The sequence below is a fragment of the Haliotis asinina genome, chromosome 1 (assembly GCF_037392515.1).
Source record: "Haliotis asinina isolate JCU_RB_2024 chromosome 1, JCU_Hal_asi_v2, whole genome shotgun sequence".
Lineage (NCBI taxonomy): Eukaryota > Metazoa > Mollusca > Gastropoda > Lepetellida > Haliotidae > Haliotis > Haliotis asinina.
In genome coordinates, this window is record NC_090280.1 from 11,411,545 (window position 1) to 11,429,860 (window position 18,316).

The following is an 18,316-nucleotide window of genomic DNA, read 5'->3' on the forward strand; positions in this document are numbered from 1 at the left end:
ATGGTACGACCCTGAACATGTCCAGGGCGTCCTGGAAAATGATGCTTTCAGACTTCTCTGGAATAGGCCAATATACAGCCTGAGACGAATTCTAACAAACCTGATCTTGTCCTTTTTGATAAAACCAATGAAATTATTTATATCATAGAATTTTCTGTCCCTTTTGACAGCAATGTGATTAGCAAGATTCAGGAAAAGCATGATAAATATGCGGACCTCGCCTTTGAAATGTCTCGCTTGCATCCCAAGTACACTGTCGTCAGGCTCCCCATTGTTCTCGGTGCCCTTGGTTTGGTACCTCCTGATCTCTTGGCGCAGATCAGGAGAGTGCCTAGGTTCTCTACCGGAAGCACAGCCCTTCTGACAATCTGGGTAATGCAGAAGGCTGCAGTGTTGGGGAGCCTCCATATTCTCCGGAAAGTTCTTGGTGGGCTGGACTAGGCAGTGTTTCCTGGGAGAAGTCCCATTCGCTGTCTGGGCTGCGTGTAGAGGGGGTGAGAGCCCTGAGCTGATGATGAGCTTTACCAGCCTGACTGTGCCAGGATCACCCAAACCCTCTCTGCTGCATATCAATCTTAATCTGTAAAACATAATAATATTATGCAAGATGGATGCTGCCTAAGAAGAGATAACCAGAGTTGATGGGAATCTTTTCTCCAAGGAGAACAAAAAAGAGTTGAAACTGGCAGAAAAAACGTCTTAGCCAGGCACAAACAAATAATTACATGTGGGGGTACCCCATGTGGATGACAGTCTGTGGTGTAGTAGCCACTGCTGGTGTTTCATTAAATATGTTATATAAACCAAAACAACCCCCACAGGGAAATACCCCCACACCCTGAGTGGAGATCGATCCTCATATTATGTTATAATTAAAATTATATTTCCATTAATCCATATTATGTCTGACGGAAAATCATTCGTTAACGATGCATACCACACATTAGTGATTTCCGGATTAGCAGTAGGATACACTCGGTTGACTAAAATGATTATAAAACAACCGATTATGAAACTCAATTTCGATCTGCAAGATATTTTCATGCTTACTACGAATATTGGTATGGTGATGGCCACCAAGGACGTTCTGGTAAAACAAGGTATTATACCTGAAATTATTTTAAAGTAATATATATAATATGGCCACGATAGCAATGATGGTTGGTGGAGCTCTTGTGACTGCCATAACATTTTCTCGGAGTAATTTTCTTGTTTCTCAATTAAGAGATTCAAACGCGGCTGAGGTAGAACGAAAACGACACAAATGAAAACTACAGGCAGCTAAGGCTGAATACGCTATGAGGCGAATGAAGAGACTAGATTTTATCAATGATCAACTCCAACGCGAAACTCATTCTGTTAGAACTTTCAAGGATGTTGATGAAGCTATGAAAGAATACTACATCTTAATGGGTAAACAACTAGAACCATTAGGTAATGCGCCAAAGATGATAGAAAGATCGTCATTTGGTCTTCATGGCACTTGGTTAAGCAGCGACAGTGTTGTTAAAAAATTAGACTAATTACACAAATTATTATACCAAAAAATGAGAACAGCACCGTTTATGGGCACTTATGGGGAAAACTAAAATTTGCGGTAAAAAAATTACGCATTCAGGGTTATTGTTGCTTTCACCGTAAAGGTTGTACTAACTATATGTGCTTGTTGTGTTTTATGTGCCGATTATGTAAAGCCCATGGCAGGGAAAAATCATGATTTCAATTTATTTACGAGGAAAATAAAGACTACATCCGCAAAGCACTTAGTAAAGATCAAGGTATGATTTGTAGTTATGGGTGTCTCCCTCCTATTCACCCGGTTGATATAAATATCTAACTATCATGTGATCTGGAATTTTTTTTTCTCTTTTGAGATGGGGTGCTGCTGCCTCTGATATGACAGATTTCATTTGGTGTTTCTGTGTGGTTTGCCCAAGTCTAAATTGTGTGAATATTGGTGTGCAAACAAAGGTTCAACTATGGAGCGATTGAATCTCTCATCTATTGCTTGACTTTGATGTTCTCCGGCCGCACCACGTCTTACCTTGGTATTGTTTTTGGCTAGCAGCTGTGACACGGCATCCATGAATTCCCGGTCTGGATCGACTTGTAGCTCCGAGGGCCATGTCAGCAGACTGCTTTTGTATATGCATTGAATCCGCAGACTACATGAGACTCATCCTTCGCGGTCAAGGGTTCGGCTTCCTTGTAGCGGCTGACTACGTCGGGGCGTACTTATGAGTTTTACCTCTGACCTTATTGTGTAGAAGAAACAACAGGTCGGCTTGGTGAACTTGATTAGGTATATGAATACCCAAATTTCTCCTTGGTATATGTTTTGGTGCCGGCAAGTATATTTGTCAGAGAGCTTTTTTCTGTAACCAGACTTTGGCTTTTTCTTCTGAAACACGTGCGGCTTTAGCTAATTTTTTAATAGCGTCTACCCCTTTCCAATCTCCTTCCAGGCTGTAATAAATTTTCTCCATTATGTATATGTAATTTAAATATTTTTATGACCATAAGCGTAGGTATTGACACCATCTGAAGCTATCCATCGTTTTGTATCCATCGGCGATAGAGACGTCTTATTTAAAGTTAGCCCGTATATATGTCATGCCCGTCACCACGCTCTTTTTCATACCTTTAGCCTTTCTTATTTCAACGTCATCTGCTTTTTTGACAGAATACATCTTAAGTCTCAATCCAATGTATTCAGTGATTGGTATGCCTGCACATTCATCCTTCATCTTACCTAACACCTTTTTGTTGACTTCGCTATGCATAGAGTAGTCTCTCATGTAATCACTGGTATTATCGTATTGATGTATATTTTATTCATATCCTCGTACACGTCCTCGGTCTCCATCAGCAGGGAATCCGTATATGTGTACAACACCTCACACCTGTCACCGTACTGCTTCTTGAGCTCATTGTAGTAGAAGTCATACATCAGGTGTTTGGACGGGTCTAGAATACTAATGCTGGCATAGACCAGTCGATTAAGTTTAATGTGACTCTTTTTCATATGTTTGCTATCAGTTTCCGGATCTTGTCATCCTCGTTTGACCGAACTAGCTTCACATTAACCCGTTTTCGTAAATTCTCCATTGTTTTGTCAAATACAGAGTTGTTCTTTAGTTTGTACAGATTTTTCTCGAAGTCATTAGTGGCCAGCTTTCTCAGGTCCGTGTTCATCCTCATGTATGGTTCCATCCAGGGGCTCTGGTCAAACTTCATGCCCAGCGGTAGATACAGTTGTAAATTACGATAGTGAACGATATGCTTTGTTTTGTTCATTAAATTCAATACCAGTTTTTCAACGTTTGTCAGCGGTCCATCCAGTAAGTTATGTTGGTACTCCGACATCCAGTCTTGGTTAACCCTCAAATGTTTGGGGGCCAGGGGGTAGCTGTTGTGTGATGTGTGCAGTTCCTCAGGATACTCTTTGTGGAATCTGGTGCAATGCTCATAATGTCCACCTGCTGGTCAGTCTTGCAGGTCAGGCATCCATTTGAATCCATCAGTGGGTAGATATTGGCTCACAGCCCACCCATACAGGTTGTTGGCATCGAGGTAGAGTAGGTGGTTTCTAGGTTTCTTAAGGATGTAACCTTTCACACTGTTAAACTGAGACCAGTCATAGATGTATTCGTACGGATAAATACCCTTGCGCAGCAGCAAAGCTCTAGTTTTCTCTTCTGTGTAATGATTTAGTTTTAGCCAGATCGTCTAGGTTATTAGCCTTTACTAAACTGTCTAGAGAGGACAACAGAAATTGAACACTATCAATAAATCGCAGGCTATTTAATGAAAAAGATATATATCTTTCCATATTGTTTGGGATATGGGTTATGTGGCCTTCTACCTTTGAAAAAGCCTGCATAATCAAGTGTGAATCATAGATTATGAAATACGATGGGGATGTGCATCAATTTCGGATTTATCCGTAACTTTAAGTTGCACGCATTGTGAGCCACCCCTTGGTATTTCCGAGTAACGTGACAGTGATCTCGCACTGAATCACCGTTCAGAGGTTTACCGCACACATGACAATGCATGCTTTTGTTTTGGGTTTTCCCAATCCGCTGGGGTCATGCGCACTGGTATTTTGTTGTTAAATATTTCTTTGATCGCCTCCTCCTCGTGTTGTAAACACTTCAGAAATTTTGCAGATGCAAATTGGCTCTCTATAAATAACTGGGGGTTTAGTTTTATCATCACAACAAACGACCACATACCCGAATCCACAGGCTTCGTGCTCTTGGACTCTTTGTGTGAAACTTATATCAGTGGATTGGGCTACTGTGCTGATTGGTTTCATGATCGCTTTGAAATCAGCATAGATAATGTACAGCACCAGCATTTGATTTTTGTGGTTGTAAAATTTCAGGATATTATAGGGTTCCTTGGGCATCTCTATCCATACAGTCGCTTCCCCCATTTCCAGTGTGAGATGAGCATATCCGGCTTTGAGAATCCGTGAGGCACCTTTCACAGAAGTGTTTCTTCCCCTTATATTTTGATTGATATACCAAGCGGCTGAAATGTAGTATCGTTATGTACTGACATTGTCCACCTTTTTGTATTAGAAATAGATTAGCTGTTTTTCTACAATAAAGGACTTATCCTGTGGACTATGACTTTTTTCCCTTCACATCTGAATACACCTATAGCCAAATCTGGATTCTGTTTTTGTACACTGAGTGATAAGGGTGGGTTCCTCTATAGCATCCCAAATGATCCCATCATCTTCTGGATAACTGGAAAGTCTGCATGGATGTTTCTTGGTTGGAAATTTGGCGACTCTTTACGCTATGCTCATGCAATTCTCACCTGTATTTGGAATGTTAGCCATAGCGTGTTTGTCTGCGAAATATCTAGGAGTGGGCAAAGATCTCCCTCCTTTCAATGGCACATAATTTGCGATATCCAGGTAGACCATGTCAATCTTGTCAAACACCCAGCCAGATCCCTGATTAATGTACTGTTCTAATGTTTCAGAAATTTTTGCAAATGACCTGTCAATTGTGGAGTTAATAGTTGTAACTTCCTGTTTACCTCTGAAGTAAACATGGGTGTATTCAGTTGCTCCATTCGCCTGTTGTTTCTCTAGTGTCATATTTAACGTGAGTTGAACTTAATACCTCTTAAATCTTTCAGTTTTTCATTCGCTTCATGAAGTACCAATTGTTTGATATCTCCAACATCTATATTTCTTTGAACTTCCATCTTCCAAACTCACAAATATTCTCCTATAGCACGCTCAGTAGGCATGAATTGTAATTCTGTTGGTTCTCATTCCATCACTAATTCAATGCGCTCAGACTTCATATGGGAATACCCTCGCATTCCACGTTCACGAGCTTCCTGTATTAGCTCTTTCACTGTAGGTGTTTTTTGATACTTTAAACCTAATAAATCTTTTATCTCATGTTTGCTCATACGAGAATACCCTCGCATTCCACGTTCACGTGCTTGCTTTTTCAACTCAGGCACTGTAATCATGTTACAGTGTTCAGACTATATGTGAAACAATTGTCTAAATGTACGTGAAGGAAGTGGTATGCATTGTATACTGCCATTGTCATAGAGCTATCACGTGATGACAGTGTTCATAACAGGATAGACCCGTTAAACTGAGGTTATTGCTCTCGTTCCTGAGTAGCTCAATGGGTTAAGGTGTGGGCTTATTGTGTGCAGTTGCGCAGCTGTGCATTGTGAGTTTGTATCCTGCCGTTGCCTCAATTGACTTCCTTGCACAATTTCGAGGCAAGGTACCGTGATCATATCAGCTAGGTCTCTGAAAAGGGCCTTTCTGAGCAGGGCACTCTCAAGGTGACAGAAGGCACCGACACAGCCCTCCTTGGAAGAAATGCGCAAACAAATCTTTCTAGGGTCCCTTGGAGGACTCTTTTACTCTTTTTTATCTTTCTGTGGGGGAAATACACGTAAAGTAGTATAGGGGGTAGTTGGTTTGGGATCACTCCCAAATAAGCCGTCGACGTTGAAAGGATTTTTTAGAATCCAGTCACCTTATGTGGAAGTAGACGGAAAGTGTCTGTATTTTCAGTGTTTGTTAAAAAGAGGGTCTAGATTGTTGTCACTGGCGATTGTATGGCTTAAAGGGGGTGTGGCCCAAAACCCCTATTCCCTATACTACTATTTTTGTTGCTGAATTTAGTGCCTTTTCTCCATGAAGTGAAACATTGCCCTTAAATTAACAATAGCAATTTTCTGTCCTTGACATTTTTAGTTGTTCTTGTTACTAAATGAAAGGGAACCAATATCAAATAGAGAACAGGAGGATAAACTGTACATAATCTTTGTAGAAAAGTTCCCAAAAAAGTTGATTCAATGTGAAAAGATCGAGGCAAGACTGGAAAGGGAGGCAAGACTGACACTGTAGATGCGATCATTATTTTGAGAGAAATGTACGTTATTGTCAATTATAGTGCCAACTACTAACTACTTCTGTGACATTCGCATTGATAATCACGGGATAATTTGTTTGCCTATTTCTCAGAAAATCAATGATAATGATCAGTTCCTCTGTGTTTGATCCCAAAATGTTTTCATTATATCCTATCATTGTATGTCCCCAAACATTCAAAGTAAATTTAAACATACCAGTATCTTTAACCATAGAATATGCATTATCGTAATTTATGGCTAGATTGTCAAAACTTCCTAACAGCTGAAGTGATGGTGTAAATTCAGCAAAGGTCCATGAAGGAAGCAAATGTACTGTAGTCCCCATGGTCCCATGTATGGTGATCTGCCGTCTATTTGTCAAAGAATACCTTAACCTCTTCTTGATGGGACCCATGAATTCCTAGGTAGAACAAGTATTCAGCAAACCATGCTTGCCATAAAGGCGACTGTGCTTGTTGTGGGAGGCGATTAACGGGTCGGTTGGTCATTCTCGCTGACTTGGTTGACTCATGTCATCGGTTCCCAATTGTGTAGATCGATGCTCATGCTGTTGTCCACTGCATTGTCTGGTCCATACTCAATTATTTACAGACCGCAGCCATATAGCAGGAATATTGCTGAATGCGGTCTAACACTTAACTTACTCTTCTTGATGGTAAAATTCCTGTTCCAACTACATGACTGAATACATACCATATGGCTGACAGCAGGTAGACGAGTGGAAAACTGTCAGGGAATTGACTAAATATCTCGGCTGAGTGACCAGTGCACCAAATCTAAAACTGTTAAAATCGAAAATTGGAATTACTGCACAACAGTTTTGTGCTAAAATTGGATGTTTTGCATACACCCAGTGGTGGATGTGTCGACGTGCGATGTGCTCTTGCATACCACGTAAACAAGCAATGGCGAGCAAGGCTACCCGGATCACAGTGCTGAATCTTATACTTGCTCTGCTACTGTGTGCGGGCGTGGAGTCTAACCCAGGCCCCACAGATCGACAGGTGGACAACAGAAGAGAGACTAGAAGTAGCGGAGCCACAAAACAGACGTATTTGTCACCGGAAAACGAGTCTGAACAATCACAGTCTGACCCAGTTTTTCAAGCTGTCCGAGATCTCACACACAGGTTCGACGAAACAGTGAAGTCCAATAAGGATGTGCACAGTAAGTTAGACACTATTAACTCATCGATTGTGAACATGAGTACCTAGTTACATGAAGCTGAGAGACTATGCATACAAACCTTGAAGACAAGATAGACTATCTCGAAAATCAGAGCAGACGTGCAAATGTGATCTTTCATGGAGTTCCGAAAGCAAAGCCGAATGAGTCGTGGGATGATTGTGAAGATATTGTGAGAAATATCATGAAAAATGACCTTGAGCTCGATGAGTCAAATATCTGTATCAATCAGATCAACGGGAAAGCGATAATTGCGTGCGTACCCGATGACCATGATCGATGAAACATATTCACATCAGCCAAGAAACTAAAGGGCACAGATGCGTGGATCAGTGAAGACTTCTCTAATACAGTCTGGGAAAATAGGAGAAAAGTGAAACCAGCGACGATGGATGCCAGGGACAGGGATGAACGAGCATATCTACGGTTTGACAAATTGATTACTGCCGATCGCGTGTACACATACGATCTAAAAAATGACAAACTTGTTATGTTGAAGGAGACACACGGCACGCCCACAAATCCACGTGCTAGAATGACGTCAGATGTCAACAAAAAAACACTTGACTGAAGATAAGAATGCGGCCTGGCTCTGACAGACAGTGAAATTGACAATGAAATCGACAACGACGCAGACACTATTGAGCGTGCTTCCCTCATGTGTTGAAATGTAAATGGATTGAAATATAAACTCTGCATTGACGATTTCAAAGAATATTGTGCTAACTTTAATATTTTTGGGTTACTTGAAATCTGGAATAATTGTATGAAAGAATGTATTGAACTTGCCTTTCCAGCTTATCACGTATTTTGTAGTTACCGGGAGTTTAACGATAGAGGTGGTGTCTCTGTGTGTATTCATTCTTCTCTCATTTGTTACTTAAAGCATATGTTTACAATATACATTGACATATTATTAATTGTATTGGATAGGACCATGTTTGCTACAACACGTGATGTGATACTAGGCTTTGTGTATATTGACCCTGCGACCTCCTCTGTGTTGACCGACACCAGGCCTTGGAAAGGTGTTGACTATCTGAAGCGTTTCCTCTCGGAGGTGCTGTTTGAGTATCCAGATTGTGACATAATTTTGACGGGAGATTTTAATGCTCGTACAGGAGATATGAATGATTTCATCATAGAAGATAATAACCGTTATATACCAAGTCTTGAAGATATGGATTATGAAATAGATGAATTCACTATGCAACGTCAGTCATGTGATGATGTAATTAATGACTATGTCAGATCACTTCCCTTTGTGTGTTAAATTCAACATTGGCACTACATCTAGGCATAGCACGGATGTAGACACGAATAGAATCAGTATCACCAGATTCGTATGGAAGGAAGCTAACTCAGCAACATTTAGGAACATTGTATCTTCCTCCTTAAACGACTCGCATATAGACTTACTACTTCAGAATCAGGTGGATAATATAGATCAGATTGTCAGTGATGTCTCCCTAACTATTCAGAATGCAGCTGTAGCATGTGGTATGTTGAGCAGACCATACCAGGAACGAGTGAACAACACATGGTACGACCATGAGTGTAAAAATCTCAAGGACAAAAAGTTCAAGTTATTGAACAAATTCAGAATTACCGGTGATAAACAACTACTGACTAAATACAATAAGCTCCGAAATATGTACAGATGCATGTGTCGAAGTAAGAAACAACAATACCAAGATCGTCAGATAAATAAATTGACTGATGTGGATATCAACAACAGGGAGTTCTGGCAAAAAGTAAAGAAAATGTCAAGTAATAGAAAAGTAAAAACATCTATTGGTCAGAGCGAGTGGACCGACTATTTCAAAGACATTTTGAATATAACAGGTAATTCGGCGGATCAACTTCATCTCGAAAACGTAGAGGAAACCGTACGTGACCACTGCAGTCTGTTATGTGAGGTATGTCAGGATGACGACATTATGCATCTGCTAAATAGGGACATATCCGGACAAGAGGTCGAGACAGCTATTTGGAACTTAAATGACGGTAAAGCACCAGGTCCAGATGGTATAAAGACAGAGATGGTAAAATGTTGTAATGACTTACTTACTCCTTACCTTACGATCATCTTCAACGAGATATTAGCTGCCGTAAACTACCCCACTGAGTGGGCCTAGGGTATAATCGTACCTATCCACAAAAAAGGTGACGTCAACGATGTGAATAATTATAGAGGCATATCCCTCATGGATGTTTTTGGAGAATATTTTGCTCAACTCTAAACGAACGCTTACAACTGTTTGCAGATGTTTACGATAAAATCCCCGAGGCCCAAGCAGGATTAAGGAAGAATTACAGTACAACTGACAATATGTTTCACTCTTCAAAGTTTGATTCAGAAATATCTCTCAAAACGTGGCGGTCGCTTTTCTTGCATATTTGTGGACTTTAAAAGGGCCTTCGATTCCATTAATGGAAAGCTTCTTTGGTACTCACTAATAAGAAAATATATCCATGGCCGAATATTTACAGTGTTAAGAAATATGTACGCTAAAATACAGTCAGCTGTGAGAATAGGTACTAACTCAATTTCCGACTATTTCAAGTGCAAGTGTTCGTTTCAAGCTCTTCGACAGTAAAATAAAACCAATATTACCTTACGGTGCAGAAGTATGGGGTTATCAGGACAGAGAAGTTATTAACAAATTCCACTCTAATTTTTGTAAATTTGTACTCGGAGTAGGTAAGCATGTGTCTAGTAACGCAGCATCAGCAGAATGTGGTAGATATTGTATTAGTATTATCAGATTTAATGCATTTGGTACTGGTGTAAACTGTTATGTATGCCTACTGATAGGTATCCCAAACAAGCCTATATTCTTATGAAAAAGCTTGATAATTGTTACAGAATTACCCGGGCATGTTATATTAGGACATTGTTAAACATGTACGTATGGCTTTGGTTTTGTTTGGGTAAGCCAAGAAGTTGGTACTGGCAATGACTTTCTAGCTGTATTTAAACACAGACTTACAGATCCTGCAAAGCAAAATACGTTCAGCAAAATAAGTGAGTCAGTTCATTTATCTCATTATAAATGATTTAAGTCATTACTGGATGTTGAGTACTATATCCCCAATGTACATCTAAAGGAACACAGACGTTATTTATGCTTATTACGTATTCAACAATTGCCAATCCTATGTAATGTAAGATTTAAAGATGTCACTGGAACCAGCAAAATATGTAAAATGTGTAACAGTAATAGTTTGGAAGATCAACCACATTTTCTAATTGTTTGTGATGCATATTCCAATTTAAGAAGCAAATATTTACCTGAACTAAATTGTCCATCTAGCGTAGGCAAATATTATAAGTAGTTAACATGTAAAGATAAGAATCTGCTTATGAAAATTGTGCTGTTTATTAAACATGCTCTTTATAAAAGGAATTGTATCCAGAGATAAACGAGACATACATATTTACTCTGAGGTATATCTTAAAACCATTTTGTCAATACATCATATATCACCTTGCATTTATTTACTGTACATGGGCCAATGGCCTCTATACCGAAATAAAATCTCTATTCATTGCCACTATTGCCAGTACTATCTCTAATATAAGGTTTGCTTTGGCGCTGGATGTTCTTTAAAGTTCGTTCACTTACTACTGCCCTTATGCTGGTCACCCTGTCAAAGTGGTGATGGCTACAGATCTCATTTACATTGCTTCAACTACCGGATTGTCCCAGACTTGTCTCTGACACTTTGCCCTTCATATTGGAATATTCAGCCACCTTGCACTATGGACAACCTTCAAATTTCAAGTTATGTCTTCCCTACTTTCTCTGTCGATTGGCAAGGATTCACCAAGCTGACTGCAACGTCCCTTGTCATCCGTAACAACGCAGGGATATCTTTCCTTAATGCCCGTCAACTCCAAAAGATTTTATCACAACCTTTAATGCATACATTGTTAAAGTCCACAACAGTTTCCATAAGGTCCTATATCTGACAGACATGGTGTAAGTAATTTTGTGCGTGGTCATTGCACCTGAGCAATACATTATATTGTGTGCTCGTTTATATATCTGATGTTTGATGTGATTTGTTTCTTGCATTCCCTTCTTCTTGTTTATCTGTATATTGTTTAATTTTTTACTGCTTTGAACATAAAAGCTTTTTTAGGACAAAAGCTCTACGACGCCCAGACTTCAAATCTTCCTTTATCTTATATACATAATTCTGACGTTATGAGATAGTACTAAACAGCACATTTTCTTTTTTCACTCAATAACAAAAACACAAGTGTTAGTGATCTTCATTTTCCAAGCTGTAACATAATTAGCATTGCATGGTCCGTCTTAAGTATTTAATCCTTTTAAAACTGGCAAGGGTAAAATTTTGCGCCAGGCCGAGATGCTTGAAGGGGCTAGAATAAGCGAATGATCTAGGGGGACACCAAACATGGACTTCACACAATGTATACGTACCCATGTGGGGAATCGAACCCGAGCGTGAAGAGCAAGCGCTGTACCACTAGGCTACCCCGTGCACCGCCCACATAGCAATGAAACTGTTTTGGAGTTTTCAATACATATATACATCATCTCACTAATTATGTGTTAACTTGTCTCTGCAAGTGTCTTCACTATTACGACCGGTGAAGTTCCGGGGTAGACTAGGCCTTCAGCTACCCATGCTTGCCATGAAAAGGACTATGCTTCACGTAAGAGGCGACTAACGGGATCGGGTGGTCAGACTTGCTGACTTGGTTGACACATGTCATCGGTTTCCAGCTGTGCAGATCAATGCTCATGCCGTTGGATACTGGATTGTTAGGTCCAGACTCGATTATTTACAGACCGCCTCCATTTAAGCTGAAATATTGCTGAGTGCGGCGTAAACATGTCGACCCTATGATAACACACTCCCCGAGAAAACTGCATCAGTAGTGTATATAACATCCCTTATTCGGGGTATTTCACTCTTGAAGTGTACCGAATAAGGACTGGTCGATGCTCTCTTGGTTATATGAAGGTAATCCATGTTGATCTTATTTGTAAATTATGCTCTGTATTGCGTTCCATACTGTTCGTTTATACCAATATTGTCATTGAAACTATGCAGTATTCAGTACAACAGGAAATGTTTGTATCATCGGTTAGGTAGTCCACGTAGCACCAAACTACAAGTGTATCTCAAAATAGTTTACAATATAATTTACTGGTTTTAAAAACTCGTGGGCGCACATAATCGGTGTTGTTTCATTCTGTTGCTTAAATATTGGTACGTTTTCAATATCGTTAAGCTCTAATTATGTATACGTTGAACACTTTCAGGAGCATGGCAGCGTTGTTAATTCATGATAGCCCACATGATTCAACTAGCAGACTGAACATTTATATTAGTTGTGTAGTTTTATTATTCTGTTTAAGTTGTATTCTGTCAGCATCGCTTATCTTTTACAACCTTCACAAACGTAGCAATTGATAACATGTTCTTCGTGTCTTACTAAAGTCTACACATATGTCTCAGCTGCGCTACATCACATGTGTTCATGTAATGTCATCACTTCCGTGTGATCTTTGCATTGCAATTGTTTATTGCTAAGTGTATTGTCAGTAAGGGTTATCTAATTATTAATTCCCACAATTTTCAAATGTATTAATTGTCGAAGTATGAAATATTACTAATGTTTTATTATAAAAGTTGACTCATGAAATGCACCGAATACAGGCTGGCAACTAATCGATGTACTGGTTATTGGAAGGCGTTGCGGTCCCCTAATGGCTGGCGTCTGAGTTCCTATACTGCTATGTCAGAGTGAATTGATAAAAGAAAACATCTTAATTGGCTTGTAGACGTCATCTCGAACGTGTAGGCTATAGACATAAGTAATCTCTCCTATTTAAGTTAAGTTTCGAGAAATCAAGAATATTCATGAGACTATATGAGCTATCAGAAATATGCTTCAGACTTAGGCAGACAGTAGTCTTCCTAAATTCGCAGTCATGGAAGGGAAACTCCATTACCTTGTTATTGTGATACATTATCTTGTATTCACATACACGTTTCATGCAGGGATAATGGTTAGGTAAACCACTTTCTGCCACTTCCTTGTAGGCCAACCTGTCGAATCATATGAGCTGGGTAGGGAATAGTCTATACGTGCATCTAATACAACAGATCTTTTTTCCAACTTGAATATCACATAACATTGAATTGAGAACGCACGTACCAAGACAATATGCACAAATGTGTGCAAATTCACCCTTAGCTCATAAGACATTGAATTGGATTGAAGCATCGTGAATAGTCCCATGTTATGCGACTCCCTTAGCAACCATGCATAACGTATGAAGTGTATTCAACTACAGGCAAACAAGTACCAATTTGTTTGTCGATTGTTATTTCATGCCTACCTCTAAATGAATTAGATATGTGCATTTGCCTGTGTGCTCCCTTGACGACAACATTCCACGATACTTACACCACATTTTCCTCTGAAAACAATTGTCTACAGCCGCATACTGTGTTGTTGACTATCACGCAATAACACAGCATTTTAAAGTGGACAGTTTTATATTGCAGTTTATGAAGCGAGTGTATATGTTTTCTGCTATAGACGGGTCCAAAGTTTTTACCCGTCTACCCCATCCCCTGTTTCCGTATCCTGATACCCGTTATATTAATTCTTGATATCATATTTGTAAGAAATGGCAATATATTCTTCAGTGACGATTTAACGAGATAGCACGTTTACATAATTTTTGGGGCCCAAGTCTATAAACAAGTAATGGCTGGGAAAGGTGGCCCATTCCCAGCTTGTGTACGTGATAGTGGTCAAGAAGATAGTCGTAGGTGTTCAAGTTCAGTTGAATCGGATCCTCTGATTCCTACACAAACTCCAGATTTCTAAAATGATTCTTGTTCGGGTGTCGTTGTTAGGGATATCACTTTATATGAAGTGGGGTGAAATAAAAAAAGACGCATACCCTCTCTCAAATATCAATTATTGCCATGATGTGCTTGGTGGTTCTGTGTTCATGAGTTCTTTGGATATGGCTTCAGATAGTCATGACTGAAGAGAATAGGGATAAAACTGCGTTTATCATCCATGGATGTGTCCCACAGGAGATATCGGCTAGGAGATATTGCTTTGTCAGTAGATTTTGCACAATGCCCTGACAATGCTATGGCGTCATGAACTTGATGACGCCACAATGCTATGACATGCTATTGCACTGGAAATCTAATGCCAGCGCTGGGTTCAGAGATGTACATTTTTCATTAAAAACTAATGAAGAATGATTTTGGATGATAAACAGTATCTCATACTAGTGTCTACTGAACACTTGTTGATAAAGGTAAAAATATCTATTTGTTACTTTACCAACTCGTGTTGATATGTTTGATATCAGTAGACACTTGTTTGAGATTCTCTATTTATCACAAAGTATGGACTCTTTGCATATGTTAGAATGCCTTTCAGTGTTTGTGATACACCAGCTACGTTTCAGAGAGCGACGGAGAAGGGACTGACGTGGGAAGAATGGTTAGCTCATCTGGACGATATAAATTGTATGGGGAACAAGGTTTGAAGGGCATCTGTCTAACCTTCGAGCAGCTTTGAGCAGACTCGGGCAATACCTCAAACTTAAGCTGTCGAAGTGCTACTTGCTTCAGACAAAGGTAAAGTCTCTTGGTAAAATCATTGGCAAGGAAGGTATATTAGTTGATCCAGAAAACGCTAGTACCGTGATAGACTGGCCACAACCGACCAACAAGAAGCAGTTGGAGTATATATGTCAATTATCATCATAAGCAGATGCGTGGATCTGCAGGTCTGGCGGTTCCTTTGCATCTTCTCACCAGGAAGTATGTATCCTTGTTGTGGCAGCGAGGTCAGGATGAAACATTTCGAAAGTGGAGATCAACATTGGCTATTTCGGCTGTGCTGGGGTGTCCAATATTCTTCTTATTCGATCATTCTTGATACAGACGCTCCAAATTATGTGGTAGGGGCTGAGTCGATTCAGACACAGAACGAACAAGAAAGGACAATTGGGTTTGGTAGTAAAGTTCTCACTCCAGACCAAATACGTTACGGTACAAACAGAAAGGAATTGCTGTTTGTGATGACTTTTACCAAACACTTCAGGACTCACCTACTTGGGTGACCGTTCTTGGTAAGGACTGATCACAACAGTTTGACCTGGTTGATGAAAATCAAGAACACTGAGGGACAGAGGAATGGAATGGAGGAAATTGCCGAGTGTGACATGAAAACAGAACATCGTCCCGGTAGATGACATAGTTTGGGGTTTGGGTGTTAGTAAACCATACTACCTGTTACCTATGGCCGTTCTGCATTGTCGGGGATGATGTTGCGTGCTCGCTTGGTCCGTCCGGGCTGTTACGTCTAGGAATGAGTGGTCTGCCGACCGGGACTCCTAACTAACACATAGCAGCCATGTACAGTCACTCTGGCATACAAGGAATAACCCAACAAAAGGTTCTATGCTCAGGATCACATAGGTTTCCTCGATCCCTCCCTTCATGACAAGCTGACGTGGCCTGGGCAGGATAAGGCAAGCTCTTTAGCAGATATGGAAGTGATCGAACGCGATGCGAACGTTCTGTGGCACGTGAGTGAATATGGCTTATGCTTAATAATGTATGTAAATTAGGCTTAAGACGTGGCAGTGATTCATATTTGTAGTTTTTAGTTATCATGGAAGAACCATACTTTATTCTCGACTATGACAAATCTGAGGACAAAACTGTACGAACTAATCCAGTCTTTTATCATCCACCACCAATTGTTCGAGCAGTTCATTGCACTCAATTTTATTATGGAACAAATGAGTTTACATACTAATAAAAGAATTTCAAAAGCTGACATTTAATATAAAACTATAAACTGACATTTCATATGCCAAAAAGTGTTGACTTGCGGTCATAGTGACCAGGAAGTTGGCGGGGCGAGCAAAAAGTGATATACACACTACCGGAAAGAGATAAGGGACTGATAAAAGCTTTATTTATGAAATAATGCTTTACAGAGGCTTTTGACAAACGTGATATCTCATACCGCAATGTATATTATATGTCATGAATAAGTGATAATTATGTTTTAATTATGTTTGATTTTTTGGTTGCATGTGACCTTTAACTTTCTCATGAGACACCTTGGCAACGAACATAAAAATGATCTGATCTGTGATCTGGTGAGAATGAACTTCAACTATAGGTATCATGTATGGACTGTTTTTCAATAATTAAGAAAACATCTGTGCTTTCAGTCACATGATGAGATGCTAGAGGAAGTAAAAAACACCAATATAAATACTTACATCCTTTGGTGGACACCCTAAAATCAGCAGTCAACACTGGCGAGACTGTGAACTACCCCACTGGTGAACCATCCTGTCCCTGTTGGCGCAGCTTCCACAACAGTGAGTGAGAGGGTGAGTGAGTTTAGTTTTACGCCGCACTCAACAATATTCCAGCTATATGGTAAATGATCGAGTCTGGACAAGACAATCCAGTAACCAACAGCATGAGCATCGATCTGCGCAGTTAGTCTCCTCTTACGACAAGCATAGTCGTCTTTTATGGCAAGCATGGGTTGCTGAGGACCTATTCTACCCCGGGACCTCCACAACAAACAAGAGAGGAGGTAACAGTATGAAATACCTGGATGAAATGCTGGACTCTGCTTTGAGCTTTGTGGATTTATTATTGCAGACATGAACAGACTGAACCGTTTCCAATCAACCAGGTTCCCAACTTTGACAACCGTCTGTATAAAGGTAATGAAGAGAAACAACAACAATCAAAGTTGGAAGGTCATTTTGGAAGGTGCCTTGTATCACTTGGGTTGTTAAAAGTCCATGTTTTTTCGTGTTTCCAGAGAAACAAGTTTGATGTTGACGTCTCATAGTGTTGCGTTCGCCAGGACCATATCTCGAAAAAGTACTTAATATTCTTTCATGCAACCAGATTGTATATACAATAGCGGTCCGAGATCACCCTTATCAGACCTTTATCTCTTTCCGCTAGTGTGTTTGCTCGCCCCGCCAAAGTCCTGGTAACCATGACTGCAAACCAACACTTCCTGGTCATTCAATTGTGTTGTTGTGAAACAATTTAATGTGAACATTTATTATGGTTTCGTAATAAAGGCTTGTTGGGCTCGTTGTATCCCTTCTTCTATGTAATGTTTATCTCGTCTTCACTGATGGCAGTGCTTTTACGAGACTTGGTTCGAATATCTTATTTCATTCTGTGATATTTTGCGAGTTCACAAAGTACTAAATGGAACTCTGAGATTTTACTGTCCGTGAGTGCGGTGGAAATATGGTCGTCTATTGTGTTTAAGTCTGCTTCGGCTAGAATTCTAATTTCATCGTGTTTCAATGTTTACGATGTAATTTGCAAGATGCAAACACCAACCCTGACACCCCAGCTGTTATTTCAATACCCAGCACTATACGTGCGGCTACGATGGTGTTGGGTTGCTGATTCCTATAAGGATGGTATGGACCCCGTCCACGAAACTGAAAGCTCTTTGGTATTTCTTACATAATGCTGCTCGTATGTTGCGATCTTGTTTTAGTTGACGTTTTATGTCACACAACTGTCTCAAACGAAACCCTCGTACGGTTCCCTTTGTTTTTGCTACTTCATCTACGACTGGGTACAATTCTGTGTTTGTATGTTATATTGTAGT